This window comes from Hibiscus syriacus, unplaced genomic scaffold, assembly GCF_006381635.1.
Source record: "Hibiscus syriacus cultivar Baekdansim isolate YM2019G1 unplaced genomic scaffold, ASM638163v2 tig00112402_pilon, whole genome shotgun sequence".
In the NCBI taxonomy this organism is placed as follows: Eukaryota; Viridiplantae; Streptophyta; class Magnoliopsida; order Malvales; family Malvaceae; genus Hibiscus; species Hibiscus syriacus.
The window spans coordinates 1,724,287-1,739,583 of record NW_024063323.1 but is presented as its reverse complement, the minus strand read 5'-3'; the positions used below and the strand labels follow the sequence as shown (position 1 = coordinate 1,739,583).

The following is a 15,297-nucleotide window of genomic DNA, read 5'->3' as shown; positions in this document are numbered from 1 at the left end:
CACCACTTCCGCTTCTATAATAACTTTAATCATCATGATCCTATCACTGTATCTACAAACTTCAACTACATTTTCCTTGAGCCCAGATGATACCAAGATACCCACCCTATTTCTAGCGTTATCTACGCCTAAATACTACAACTTGTACCCATTACACTCTCTGGTGCGAGCCCCTTTCCACCTAGTCTCTTGAATACATGCAAAATCTATTTTCCTATTACATAGTACGTCGGTCAGCTCCAGCAACCTATCATTTAATGTGCCTACATTCAACGTACAAACTCTAAGTCTAGTCTCTTTGACACCACTCTGAGGAGCCCGCCCCCTATACGCCCTATGGGCTCTAAAAGAACGACATGACCTCAAGTAATCATCTGTAGCCGAAACTATGAGGGACTATGAAAAAAGAAACCAAAGAGGACAGAAGAAAGCACAAATAAAACACTAGAGAAAATGAAGGGTACTAAGAAGCCTAGTTGGTTACTTAATAGGGCTTTAATTTAAAAAATACTATTGTTATTATTTTTGCTAAAAGCCCGTTTAAAAGGGAAGAAATAGAATATATTGATTTTACTCTGTTCAGATCTAGAATGAAACTTCAATCTGATATGGATCTATAACGGATGAAAGAGCATGCAGGCAGCAACAAATATAAGGCACATGCAACAACAAAAGGTTGATTAAATTACAAACTCCAATTTCCAGTAAGCCTGACCTTAGATCCTGAAATTGCCAAAGAAATCTGCAAATCTATAGATCTAGAGATCAAACAATCTTTTACGAATCGAACCCAATAATCAAATTACCTGAATAAAAATTGATTCTTTTAAAGAACTAATTCCAAATCAGAAGCAGAACATCCAAATCTAGAAATCCACAAAAAATAAACTGAACTGACAAATAATAACTAGAAATTATAGACCAGATCGAATATGAAGAAATAAGTGAAGTAAAGCGAAAAAGAAGTGAACTTCCTGTGTGAGAGAGTGAAGATGAGCAAAAACGTCTTCCTTTCAGTTCTTTTAACGGAAGCTGTTCAGAACACAAGCTCTCTGGTGTTGAAGTTGAAGATGAAAATCTTAATTTATGTAAAATGAATTATTTAAAAATTATATAATGTTTTATGTAAAATAAATTATCTAAAATTATTTTATAGAAAATAATTACTTGAAAATTATTTATTGTATAAATCATTTTCACTAATTGTTTGATACACTATAATTAATTTTATAAAAATGATTTACATAAAATGAATAAAATTATTTTACGACCATTACTGTCGATCAATCTCTGGATTTCTTGTTACAGACTTGATGTTTCTGCTGGATGATTTATGATCCAAGTGGAATTGAATGGAAGTTGTGTATGAGTAATGTATTCAAATTTGACAGTTTGAAATGGAAGCAAGTGTAGGATCAGCATATGCTTTCTGTGTGTACCCTGTAAAAATGGTAGGTTAATGAGAATTATAGTACATACAATACGAGAATCGGATGATCAGGGTGAATCTGTGTCATAAGTAGGGTAGATATCAAACTGGCTTTTCTCTGATTTGACTCGATAAGAATCAGAACAACTTCCCGCATTGTCGGCCTATCCGAAGGAGACATGCTTGTGCATATCAGCGCAATTTTCAGGACTGTTATCATATGGCCAACACTTTTTTCATCTCATTTCTTCAGTCGAGCATCAAGTATTTGGGTGACAGAGAGTTATCTTGATCATGTACGAGGTTTCCGCCTTGATCTAGAGGTTGAACGGGGGGATCTGCCAGTTATCAACTCCAATAGGACTCCTAGATCATATGTCAGCAGTTTAATCTATCATTAGCTAAATACAACCAAAATCTTAGTATTTGCAACGTTTAATGGAGTAAAATTAATTACCCAGGGGCAATGTACCCGTAGGAGCCTGCAATTGCCGACATTGTCTTGGATTATGGCATGTCAATGTATCATAACTATTTTTTTCAAAAAACAATTAAGTTTAAAAAAAAATTATGACTTTATTTGAAAATTTTGAAATTTGAATTAATTTGAATTAAATTAAATAGGAGTTTCCATCGACCTTTGGGCTAGGTAGGTTGAATACCTAAAAATGTCTTTTAAAACAATTTTATGGAAAAATCATTTTAAGACAAAAATTGGTCTGCATTTACCAAAAACTCTACTTAACGGGTCCGGGAGTCAGTTACGTGTACCTAGTCGCTTACATATTGTCGCAGTAGTGAAAATTATGAATCGAATATAAAGTTAAAATATGACTCATTTATTAAAGTTTAATTAATTTACTTCGAATTAATTATTAGGGAACATTCAATAATTTGAGAAGAAATCATGGGATTTGCACATCTTTCAATGGGAATGTTATCCCATTTATTTCTCCTTTATACGAGAAATGTACACTCGCAAAAATTAACAAAAAACACAAATTGAATATAAATCGACTATCGGTAATTGCATAAAATAAACTACTATTTAAAAAAAACACGCATTGCATCATTTTCATAAAAACGAATTAATTATCACTTTTAAAAAAAATAAATTTGATTTATTTTAAGTTCACATTTCGTTCGAATGTCGTATCAGATCGCACTACTTCGACCAAACAATGTTTTCCACGCTCATTCTACAAATAAGTGATATTGAAAATATTAAAGTAAAAAAACGTTAAAAATGAATGAAACAAGCATTTTGTACGATCGTTCAAAATCAATTCCCAAGAGCAAAGAAAATATACATACATAAATAATACGAATAAATATATAATATATGTACATGGTAAAATGTAAGGAAACAAAATCTAACTACACAAAAATTAAATTATAGAAATAAAATAAATAGATAATAAAACACAATATTTAAACAAATAAAATTAAAGTACTGACAAATAAAAAGACATAAATAAACTATTAGAACATTAAAGCAAGTAAAATGTAAAGACTGAAATTAAATAAAGAAAATAAAAAGGCATAAATTTAAAAGTGCATAAAGTTAAATAGCAAAAATAAAATGCAATAAAAATAAAATGTTAATATCAAATTTTATTATTTATCATGTACCGTAAATAATGCGAGTCATACCCCAGGGCGAATTGTTGCAAGGTCGTACATGGTTCGAATAAAATAAAACAAACATAAATAAAAGGTTAGCAGTTAGAGTTAGAAAGGTTAACTGTTAGAAAAGTTAGTGGTTAGTAGAGTCCTAACCATAATAATTTGGGTTATACCTCGGATCTGGTCACCACAAGGTCGAATCAAATAATTCAAACAAATTAAAAAAATAAAATAAAATAAAATAAAAGTTAACAGAGTCTGAACCATAATAATGTGGATTATACCCTGGATCGGGTCATCACAAGGTCGATTCAAATATGATAAACAATAAATAAATAAATAAATAACAGTGCAATAAAATAAAAGTTAGTAGTTAACTTGAAATAAATAACATAGCATAATAGTGATTAAATTAAAAGTTAGTAAATCAACATGCATATTCGAAATAAATAAGAAATAAGTTACCAGAGCGCAAAAAAAGACTAAAATACGGAGGGCTTAGAGGAATTTCCCCCCGAACACACACTGACACCTTGAACTGGCGACCGACAACAAACTTACCCCCTCTCTGATGTACGACGACCAACCACCAACCTCCCCGACAAGCGGCGACCGACCACCGACGAATCATCCTCACCTTTACGTATTAAAAAAAATGAAACAAGAAAAAAACGTTAATAAGTAGGGAAAAAGATCCCAGTTTTATTTGCTTTCTTTTTGCTTTACAAGAAATTAAGGGGCTGTTTTTGCTTTTTGCTTGGCTTTTAAAGCCCAAAAATTACAAATGGGTAATATTACAAGTTTGGTTCCTGCATTTTGTTTTCTCTTTAATTTTAGGAAAAATTAGGGTATATAGTTAACCCTCTTGCTCTATTGTGTAAACAATGATGAAGCAAATACAAAAAATGGCCTAATTTTTTCTAACTATGATGTTCACTCCACATCTAGAGCTCCAATTCTTTGTCTAAAAATAGAGGGTCACACCCTAGGATTGAAATGAGCAAAGATGTACAATTTGTTGTATCTTACTAAAATATATATATAGTTAAGATATGTATATTTGATATACATATGATTTTAATTATCCCGAATATAGTAAGTATGCATTAAAAGAATGTAATTTAGATTACAACTATTTAATTGATATATAATTTGGTATAATTAAATAAAATTTTAAATAAACATTAAAGATTGCAATTTAGATTATAAGTCTTTAATATATATATATTTTGAATTAATTAAATAATATTTTATTTATTAATTCGAAATAACTTTAAAAACCCTAAGATGTTAGGGTAATTGATATATTTAAAAGGAGGCAAGGTCTAGTAGCCGTTTTTCACTTCAATTGGGTGAACTAAATAGAGGCTGAGACGTGTTTTTGTGGAGGATTTTGATTCAAACAGTTCTTGATCACCACTTCTCGTTGATGTCCTTGCTGTTTTTCAAGGAACCCATTGTAAGTATTCGTATTCCTTTCTCCCGAATTTGGTTTTACGTACTTGGATCGCTGGTGAGACCGTCAAGTTTTGTTTCCGCTATGCCATGGGGTGCACCGACGGTCCCATATTGTCTTGTTTGAAAATGTTTTTATTCTCCTTTTATTTTCAAAATTTTAAAAATATTAATTAAAAGAATTTTGAAAAATGTTTAATAAAAAATTTTGAAAAAATATTGCCCCTTTCTAGGTTTCACAATTGAAACAAATCATAAAGCTAGAGTTCATTGGATATCAAAAAATTAATTACATTTTTAATCCTTCATAAAATTATAGCTATTTGACAAGTGTCAATATTAATGCTATCTTTGAGGTAGGGTTAAGTAAGGAAAGGATAAGGTGTCTTGGGTTGTTATCTTTGGTCAAAGGTTTGGCATTCTCGTTTCTTTGATGTTCACTGATATGATGGAGTAGCTTTTATGTTCATTTACTGGAAGTGTTCTCCGATCTCAGCTCTCATGAGCACATTCGGGTTATGCGATGTCTTGTAAAGGGATTTGTGAGATCACCTCCTATACAACAACTATATAGTTTTATATTCAAGCTATTTTTTTTCAGGTTTTCAACTTGAATCCTCTTTTGGTTTCAAAACGTTATTCAAATTTTATATCTTGAACCCCCTTTGTCATTTTTCTCTATCATGCATTAAGGATTTTAGAAAACCTTTTGTAAATAAAAGATTAATCCTGATGGGATGGATAAAATCTGAAGATAATCTCTTCTATTTAAAAAATCCATGTATGATTAGAAGGGACTTTTCAGGCACGTAATGTAGGCTATGGTTTACGATTACGAAATAAAGTAATAAATAGGCCCAAACAAGTGTTTGAGGGTAATTGAACCAATGGTCAATTCATTTTGATGCCTTCAATTTTGTCATGCTCGATTTGAGTCCACTCGTATGTCTTTTATTTTCTTGATGTTCTATGATCTTTTGGTGAATTGATTCTGGATCTTTGAACTGGTTGTACTTGATCAATCTTATTGCTTGAAGCTCAACAAGTCACTCATCTTGAAATAATTGATCCATTTTCTTTATTCTTTTTTCTCTGTGTTTTTTCTTTCTTTGCTTCTTTTCTCTTTGCTCTTTGTTTTTCTTTGCTCTTTTTTTTTTGTTTTTCTTTGCTTCTCTTTTCTTTGATTTGATCTTTTCATTCTATATTTGGTTCACCTTTCTGTATCTTATCTGGATTGATGGTCTTCACTCATGCGTATATTTCCTTCTTTGCCCCCAGTGTGGAGGGTGATCTTTGGTTAGGGTTGAATCAGAATAAAATATAATTAAGGCTCAAATGGGGACACAAGGGATATATATTATCTCTTTTTGTGAAAGGATAATGAAAGAAAGTCGTTCATTTTCATACACAAAAATCTTTGCAGAAGAGGTATCCCCAGGGGATAGATTTTCAAGATTAACTTTTATTCCTTTAAAAACAATGTAATTGATGCATGATAAAATTATTTCAAATTAATTCTATTTATCTTGTTCTTGCTTCTAGCATGTCTCTATTGTTCAGACTCATCTTCAGAAAATTGATGTGAGATGCCCCACATTGTGCCTTCTTGTAAGAAGGTTCATGTTCAAGTGAACATCTTGTACTCACTACCTTAATGTTTTATTGGTAGAAATATGTTGGTTTTGCGTCTAAGAAGACGCTGGTGTGACTTTATTGTCTCAACGAAAGGTAAGGGTATGACTTTTTGTGTCTCGAAAAAGATAAAGGCAATATTTCAAAGTCTCAAAGAAGGTAATGTCAAAATTTGGTCCTTTGGTAGTGACCATGAATTATTTGGGTAAAGAATTGGGGGTTTTATTTTGGTTTTGGATGGTATAAAGGTCTAATATTGGCATATGTTAAAAATCTATAATTCTTGAAGAATTAAAAGAATCAGTAATTCATTCGATATTTGAATAACTACAAGATTAAAATTTGTTCAATTATTCAACCTTAGAAAGTAGAATAAATTCAATCATTAAAAGATTTAAAAAATATTTAAGCAAATATTAAATAAAGAACAAAAAAGACTTCAAACAAAATAATGCTCTTAATGAAATTGCAAAATGTTTCCTGCTAGATGCAAATATCTCTTCTTGATTATCATTAGAAAGCCCCATCATTCTTCGACTGTTAATGACCCTCGAATCAATCAGATTCTAGACCAGATTCTCGACCTTTAGCTTCAATGCCCCACGATTCTCAGCGGGATGCCCTGAACTTCCTATGTGATAGCTATATATGGCATCAACATTGTAGCCCTCGAGATATGGGGATTCTTTTTTTTTGGCTCGGACTGAACCGAAGTCATAAGATTTTTCTCAATCCGTGTTAGAAGAAATTCCTCATAGATCATTGGAATTGGATCAAATTGACTCTTTTCTGGAATCATCCTATAAGGCTTATCCACACGACTGGATGAATAGGATTCCACAGTACTGATTTCAGCTTTTTCCTTTAATTGTTCGAATCTTGCTTCTTTTCTCAATGTGATGAAACGTGATTAGGACCACTTCATCAAATCCTGCACGAATTAATTCCATGTTTTTATGAATGATGTATGTGAAAATGTGTTAAATAAATGGAATGTAGGTGCAAAATGCAAAGTTGCAAATGCAGATGCAAAAATGTTGATCCCAACGATGAATATCATAGAATAATTTTCATCATAAATAAAAGTCTTCACATTACAAGATAGTCCACTTTTACATACATGCATTCACTTAGATAATGTGTCTGAAATGGGTCGATGCTTCGTCTTAAATCTTCGTCCTTGAAAATTATGCCCCTCAAATTCTCTGTAACCTAACTCTGTTAATGCCCCGGTGGTGCTGAAGCCAGTGCGTCTCTCCTTTGGTTGTTAGCGATGGAATGAACGTAGATAAGACTCTACTACTGGATTACTTTTCATATCAATGGATCCTCTTTCCAGTGTCAGATGTTACATGATATTCGAGCAAGTTTCCTTCTTGTACTCTCTGAACTTCTTTTAGCCCCCCGGTGCCTGTCTGTGTACGCGACAGTTTGATTAAAAACTTTTCTCTCTCCTTATGAAAATTTTCGCTTAAATATTCCCTTGCGGATCAACATTTTTGATTATGTTATGTCGATGAAGTGCAATGCAAAAACGTGAAAATGACACAAAAAAGAGAATAAATGAGTTAATACTATAAAATAATCAATATAATTAAAAGATGTTATTTAAATATATATATATAACATCTACCCAATCATGGTATCTGCCTGAGCATGCTTTTATTAAATATCAATCCTACCCGGACATGCTTTCTACCCAAAATGATTTATTTTCAAGAAATTGATCATAACCGCATATAATTTCTAGTCCGGATGCTTTTATTCGAAAAGAATAAATATATTCTACAAATTTAAAGAAAAAAAGTAAAGGTTTAGAGTCGTTCCTCCTTCTTATACGTTTATTTTGGTACCTACTACGGATAGAGGTTCGGTATGGCTATACCTAGGGTGACCCGTTCTACGGTTCACTATATCCATGTTTTCGGCTCTATGAGGAAAGGGTACTCGAATTATCCTTGTTGTCGGTGCCCCTTGGGCTACCAAACCCTCAATCCTAACCCATTATAGGCGTAAACGGATCGAGTTCAATTCTAGGGGATTCACTTCCTTATACCCATACGAGGAATAAATCCCTACGAAGGTATAAGGCATGTGTATCCCAAGGATTATTTGCTAAAACTCATACGAAGAATAAATTCTTAGGAGAGTAAAGCATTCACCCGTACTTACTTGGAACAAAGCTTGGGTCTAGAGCTTATATCATGCAAATGCACGTGATGTGTGTGAGAAAGAACATACAAACCTTTGACTAAAAAACAAACAGAAAAGTCTTGGGAGAAACTTTAACACAACTGAAAACATGAATTAAAGCATTATTATGACAATTTAAAAAAGAAATTAGAAAAACTTCAATAATGGATCATAAGCTAATTATAGATTAGACCTTATAATTTCCACCACTACGACAATGTGCAAGCAACTTACATCCTTACTCTCTAAAAAAAAGTCCACAATGGAGTCGTCAAGCTGTCATAACCATTTTTTTGAAAAACAATTAAGTTTAAAAAACAATTATGAATTTATTTGAAAAATTGGAAATTTTGAATTAATTTGAATTAAATTGAATAGGAGTCTCCATTGACCTTTGAGTTAGGTAGGTCGAATACTTGAAAACTTCTTTTAAAATATTTTTAAGGAAAAATTATTTTTAAGACAAAAGTTGGTCCGCATTTACCAAAAACTCGACTTAACGGGTCCGAGAGTCGGTTACGCACAAGGAATGATAAGCACCCCACAACGCCTAAAATGGTACCTAGTCGCTTACATATTGTCGCAATAGTGGAAATTATGAATCGAATATAAGTTAAAATATGATCCATTTATTAAAGTTTAATTAATTTGCTTCGAATTAATTATTAGGGAACATTCCTTAATTTGAGAAGAAATCACGGGATTTGCACATTCTCTAATGGAAATGCTATCCCATTTATTTCTCCTTTATACGAGAAATGCCCCTCACTAATGTTAGCAAAAAGCACAAATCGAATATAAATCGACTATCGGTAATTGCATAAAATAAATTACTATTTAAAAAACATGCATTGCATCATTTGAATAAAAACGAATTAATTATCACTTTTAAAGAAAATAAATTCGATTTATTTTAAGTTCACATTTAGTTCATCGGATCACACTACTTTGACCAAGCAATGCTTTCCACGCCCATTCTACAAATAAGTGCTCTTGAAAATATTAAAGTAAAAAACGTTAAAAAAGAATGAAACAAACATTTTGTACAATCGTTTGAAATCAATTCACAAGAGCAAAGAAAATATACATACATAAATAATACGAATAAATATATAATATCTATAAATGGTAAAATATAAGGAAACAAAATCTAATTACGCAAAAATTAAATTATAAAATTAAAATAAACATATAATAAAAAACAATAATTAAACGAATAAAATTAAGTACTGAAAAATAAAAGATAAATAAACGATTAGAACCTTAAATCAAATAAAATATAAAGACTGAAATTAAATAAAGAAAATAAAAAGCATAAATTTAAAAGTGCATAAAGTTAAATAACATAAATAAAATACAATAAAAATAAAATGTTAATATCAAATTTTATTATTTATCCCATACCATAAATAATGCGAGTCATACCCGAGATAGATCGTCGCAAGATCGTATATGGTTCAAACATAAAATAAAACAAACAAATAAATAAAAGGTTAGCAGTTAGTAATTAGCGGTAGAAAGGTTAGTTATTAGAATAGTTAACGGTTAGAAAAGTTTGTGGTTAGTAGAGTCCGAAATATAATAATGTGGATTATACCCCGGATCTGGTCACCACAAGGTCGAAACAAATAATTCAAACAAATTAACAAAATAAAATAAATTAGTGGTTAGTAGAGTCTGAACCAAAATAATGTGGATTATACCCCAGATCGAGTCACCACAAAGTGGATTCAAATATGATAAACAATATAAAAAAAAATAATAGTGCAATAAAATAAAAATTAGTTGTTAATATTCATTAAAATAAAAGTTAGTAGTTAACTTGAAATAAATACATAGCATAATAGTGATCAAATTAAAAGTTAGTAAAATCAACATGCATATTCGAAATAAATAATAAATAAGTAACCAGAGTGCAAAAGGGGCTAAAATACGGAGGGCTTAGAGGTAATTTTCCCTGGTAGTGACCAAAACGATAACATACCAAGACTAGGGACTTGGCGCATGATTTTCCCTTAAAATAATGACCAAAACTTTAAATCAATGAACCCCTTAAAATAAACAGAAACCCGTGAAACATCTTCTTCACCGGTGCAACTGGCTACAAACAACCATTCCAATGCCGAACTCCGGCCGACAACACCCCCACAACTAACGTCGTTCACGACGCGGGTGGTCGGAGAAGTCAACTTAGCAAGGCGAAACAACATGAAAAAGCTGATTTCTCTCCTTTTTTCACATTGGTCGAACCCCCAAAGAGCACCCCACCCACTCCTAGCCGTGAATCAACGCTTCTATAAATCTCCGACCGGCCTAATGATGGTCGGTTTAATCACAACCTGGACCTAAGCAGTCCGAATGAAAGAAGCCCGAAACAGTCCTCTCGAACACACACCGACACCTTAAATCGACGATCAACAACTAATCACACCCCTATGTGACGTACGACAACCGACCACCAACCTCCTCGACAAGCGGCGACCGACCAACAACCGAATCATCTCACCATTTACATATTAAAAAAAAGTTATGAAAGAAGAAAGAAACGTTAAGGAGGGAGAGAGCTCCCAGTTTTATTTGCTTTCTTTGTGCTTTACAAGAAACTGGGGTGGGGTTTGCTTTTTGCAGGGCTTTTAAAGCCCAAAATTACAAATAGGTAATATTACAAGTTTGGTTCCTGCATTTTGTTTCCTCTTTAGTTTTAGGACAAAATTAGGGTATTACACAATGATTTTGGCTAATCCGAAATCACTGACATAAGCTTCAAACTTTTCGTCGAGCAATATGTTATTCGACTTTATATCGCTGTGAAAAATCCGAGGCTTGCAATCGTGATGCAGGTAGGCAATGCCTTGTGCCCCTAAGGCAATCAGGAACCATGTTCTTTAATCAAGATTGCAGGATGCACCATGCGGCTGCTCTCCCAAGCTACCTCTTGACATGTATTCATAAAGGAGGAGATTCAAACCTTGGTGATTGCAGAAACCGTAAATCATCACGATATTCCGGTGCTGAATATTCCCCAACGTTAGAATTTCGGCTCTGAAGCTGTTGTCAATGTTATTATTGCCTTCTTGTTGAGATGCAAGCTTCTTAACAGCAACGGCCTGACCACTTGGTAAGAAAGCTTTATATACAGTTCCACAAGCTCCCCTGCCAATAACAAACCTCTCATCAAAATTCTCAGTCGCTGCAACCAAGTTCCTGAAAGTGAGCCCTTCCCTGGCGGAGCAGTAAATGTCTGAAACTCGAGCGGCTGTAGGAACCATACCAACTGGACTTCTCATGAAATATATGATGACTGTTATTATAATGAGAGAAACTCCACCAATGGTTGCTGCAACTATAGCCATAACTTTACCTAACCGGATTCTTTTATCTTTTGTATCTGGCACAAAAGGGGTTGAAGATGATGGTGGACTCAACCACCAAAAGGACCTCCACAAAGGCATTCGTTTCCAATAAAGCTGCTGTAGCCATGTTGCCAAGGCGTGGTAGGGATGGTATAAGCCCTGTTAAATCATTATATGAAAAGTTGTATTCGAATAAGCTTGCTAGATTGGCAAAAGAAGCTGGAATTTCAACACTCAAATGGTTGTTATTGAGCATGAGGTATTCCAATAAAACAAGGTTCCCGAGCTAGGGGGGGGGGAATCGCTCAAGAGAGATTGTTATAGCTGAGATTCAATGCAATTTGCAAGCAGAGAGAGCACCCAATGTAGCTAGTATATTTCCACTGAATGAGTTGCCCCCCATTTGTAACTCGGTCAAACCGATAAGATTTCTGAGCTCCGGAGGTATTATCCCGGACAGATCATTGTCTGAGACCTTGAGAAGCTCCAACTGAGATAGTTTTCCAACATCACCAGGTAAACTTTGCGTAAATCTGTTCCTTCAGAGATCGATTCGTTGAAGCATTTTGCAGTTAAACAGTTCTGGTGGTACCCTTCCTACAAGTGAGTTTAATGAGAAGTTAAAGATCGCCAACTGAGACAGATTTTCGATCTCTCTCGGCAACTCCGAGGGAGGTGTAGCCTTTGCAAAGCTTTTCAGTTTCCAATGTCCGCAGGAATAGGTCCACTGAACTTGTTCTGGCCTAGCTCAACTGCAGATAGATTAACCAACTTGCAAAGATTTGATGGAAAACTCTCTGTAAGGCTATTTCCAGCTAAAAGAAGTTGAACTAATGATTGGCAGTTTTCGACACCAGATGGAATATTCCCAGTTAGCTTGTTTATCCAAAGGATATTCCCAGTTAGCTTGTTTATCCAAAGTTGAGAAAGATCAGGTTCGAGTTTCGACAAAGATGTCGAGGGATCCTTCCCGTAAGTTGATTGTCTGATAAATCAAATACCCAAAGTGACCTATAAGCCCCAAGTTTCTGAGGAATGGTACAAGTGAGTGAATTCTCAAATAGCTGTAAGTTCTTCCAAATATTGAAACCCAGTTGGAATCGGACCAGTGAGATAATTTATGGAAAGATCAAACTTTGACAAGTTCTTTAAAAAGGCAAGGTCAACAGGTATAACACCAGTAAGCTGGTTTTCAAAAAGAGAAAGCAACTGCAATCCTTCTATCTTACTAAACTCAACTGGTATCTCTGTGGTCAATGAATTCTCCAAAAAATCGATTTGTTCCGCGAATGAAAGGTTCCCAATCTCCCTTGGGATTGTTCCATTCAACTGATTTCTATAAAGGAATAACCGACTGAGATTTATAATGCTCCCAAGCTCCTTGGGAACCCTTCCAACAAGCTTGTTTTCATACAAAGCAAGAGTTCTCAAATTTGTACAATTTCATACAAAGCAAGAGTTCTCAAATTTGTTTTCTACTGGAATCAAACCAGAGAGCTGATTCCCCCAAAGGATCAACTCTCTCAAGTTCTTAAGCCGTCCGATCCCTTTCGGTATTGATCCGGTTAACGCATTGTGTGCAAGACCAAGATACTGAAAACTCTTACATGAACCGAAATTTGAAGGTAAACTCCCTGTCAACAGATTCTGACGGGCTTGAAAACTCTTTAGTCTCTTAAGATTACAAAGAGAAGTTGCCAATGATCCAGTGATATTGTTGCTATATGCAATCAGTTGTGTCAAAAAAGAAAGAATACCTATCTCATCAGGGAAAGGCCCTGATAATCTATTGTTGTATATATCGTATTGTGAGATATGAAAGGGTGCCCAATTCTTTGGGAATTTGAGCTTCAAACTCATTGTCATGGAGACTCAGAATCTCCAAATTTGAACAATTTCCAATCTCTTTTGGAATGTTCTTAGACAACCCATTGTAGGAAAGATCGAGGGAAGTCAAATGAACCAATCCATCAATGCTTGGAGACAAAAAACCAGACAGGTTCATTGAACTCAAATTAAGAGACTGAACCACAACGTCGTAATAATAATCAATGGTGGCACAACTTACACCATTCCAGCCACAAGGAATTGGGTCATTAGGGTTCCAATTCCTCAAATTATCAAATATGTCAACAAGATTACTCTTGATTTCAAGAAGATACTGGCCCTCAGAGTTTAGCCCTTTGGATTGATAAACTAAAAGGATATGAACTAGTGTGAAAATAATGCACAGTCTAGATATTGATGATTTCCCTATAACCAAAGGCTGAAATCAGTATTCAAATCAAATCCCAGAAACATAAATCAGTACTTACATACGTACGTACATACATACATACATACATACATACATACATACGTACGTACATACATACATACATACATACATCTATATATACATACATACAAACAGACATACACACATACACACATACATACACACATACACACACACATACACACACATACATACATACATACATACATACACACATGCACACATACATACATACACACACACATACATACATACACACATACATACAAACGTACATACGTATATACGTACATACGTACACCTGACAACTTTGTATCGGTTCTTTGGTATCACCATCTAAAATATTACGTTATTTATTGTCATTTTCAAAATATTTAAATAAATATTATAAAATATCAAAACTTTAAATATATGAATTTACCATGCAGCGAGAGGAAACTCCATAGGAGCATATGTAATAGGATTTATAAACGGGATATGATACCATGCCCATGATTGGAGCAAAATAAACCACCCGCTACATCCGCTTTTTTTCCTCTAACGACTACGATCGCCCTATATAGTTCACGATAAAAAAAGTCAAAATTGCAGAACCCGACTATATTGGCGACATACAGCAAAATCCTCCATTACTGAAAGATATTGGGTGTGCACCAAATTGCCCGATTTATCCGATAGTATGATCCCTCCAATCAACGTCATAAGATATGCTTGAGTTGCATATATCACCTCTTGCTTCGTTGATTGTTCATCTACTCTAAATTCTCTTTCCAACCACCTCATTTGTACCCGCAACCCATCAATGACTTTTGTTGGTGCCTCTTTCCCAATAAACTTGAAATAACATTATTTACCTTGTAAGTGTTGTGAAACACCAATGACATACCATTAATCGGAATGCCAAGTTGATATGCGACATCTTCTAAAGTTATCGTCACTTCACTACAAGGTAAATGAAACGTATGCGTTTCGGGCCTCCAATGCTCAATCAACGCCGATATCAGTGCCAACATCACCTTAAATCCGCAAAGAAACGTCGCTCCATATAATCTGGATTGTGAAAGATATATCACCATCCGCTCATGTGGCTCTTCATTCGTCATTCCTCGATGACGAATGGGTTTTTCTTCTCGCTACAGTTTGAAAATAAATTATTTAATACAATTACATAAATAATTATTATTAATACTATAATTTTGTCAAAACTAAAATAAAATAAAAAAAATAAACTTATTGTTGTCAACTCAATCGACGAAATATGAACATCATCATGACGTAACATTTCTTCTCATGAGGCCATTTCAAAACAAATTCTTCAACATAAACGTTTT

The 15,297-nt window shown here is 33.9% G+C and overlaps 1 pseudogene; it reads right to left on the bottom strand.

Moving 5' to 3' along the window:
- Positions 1-1,378: 1,378 nt before the first annotated feature.
- Positions 1,379-15,069, bottom strand: LOC120179128 (annotated as a pseudogene).
- Positions 15,070-15,297: the final 228 nt, after the last annotated feature.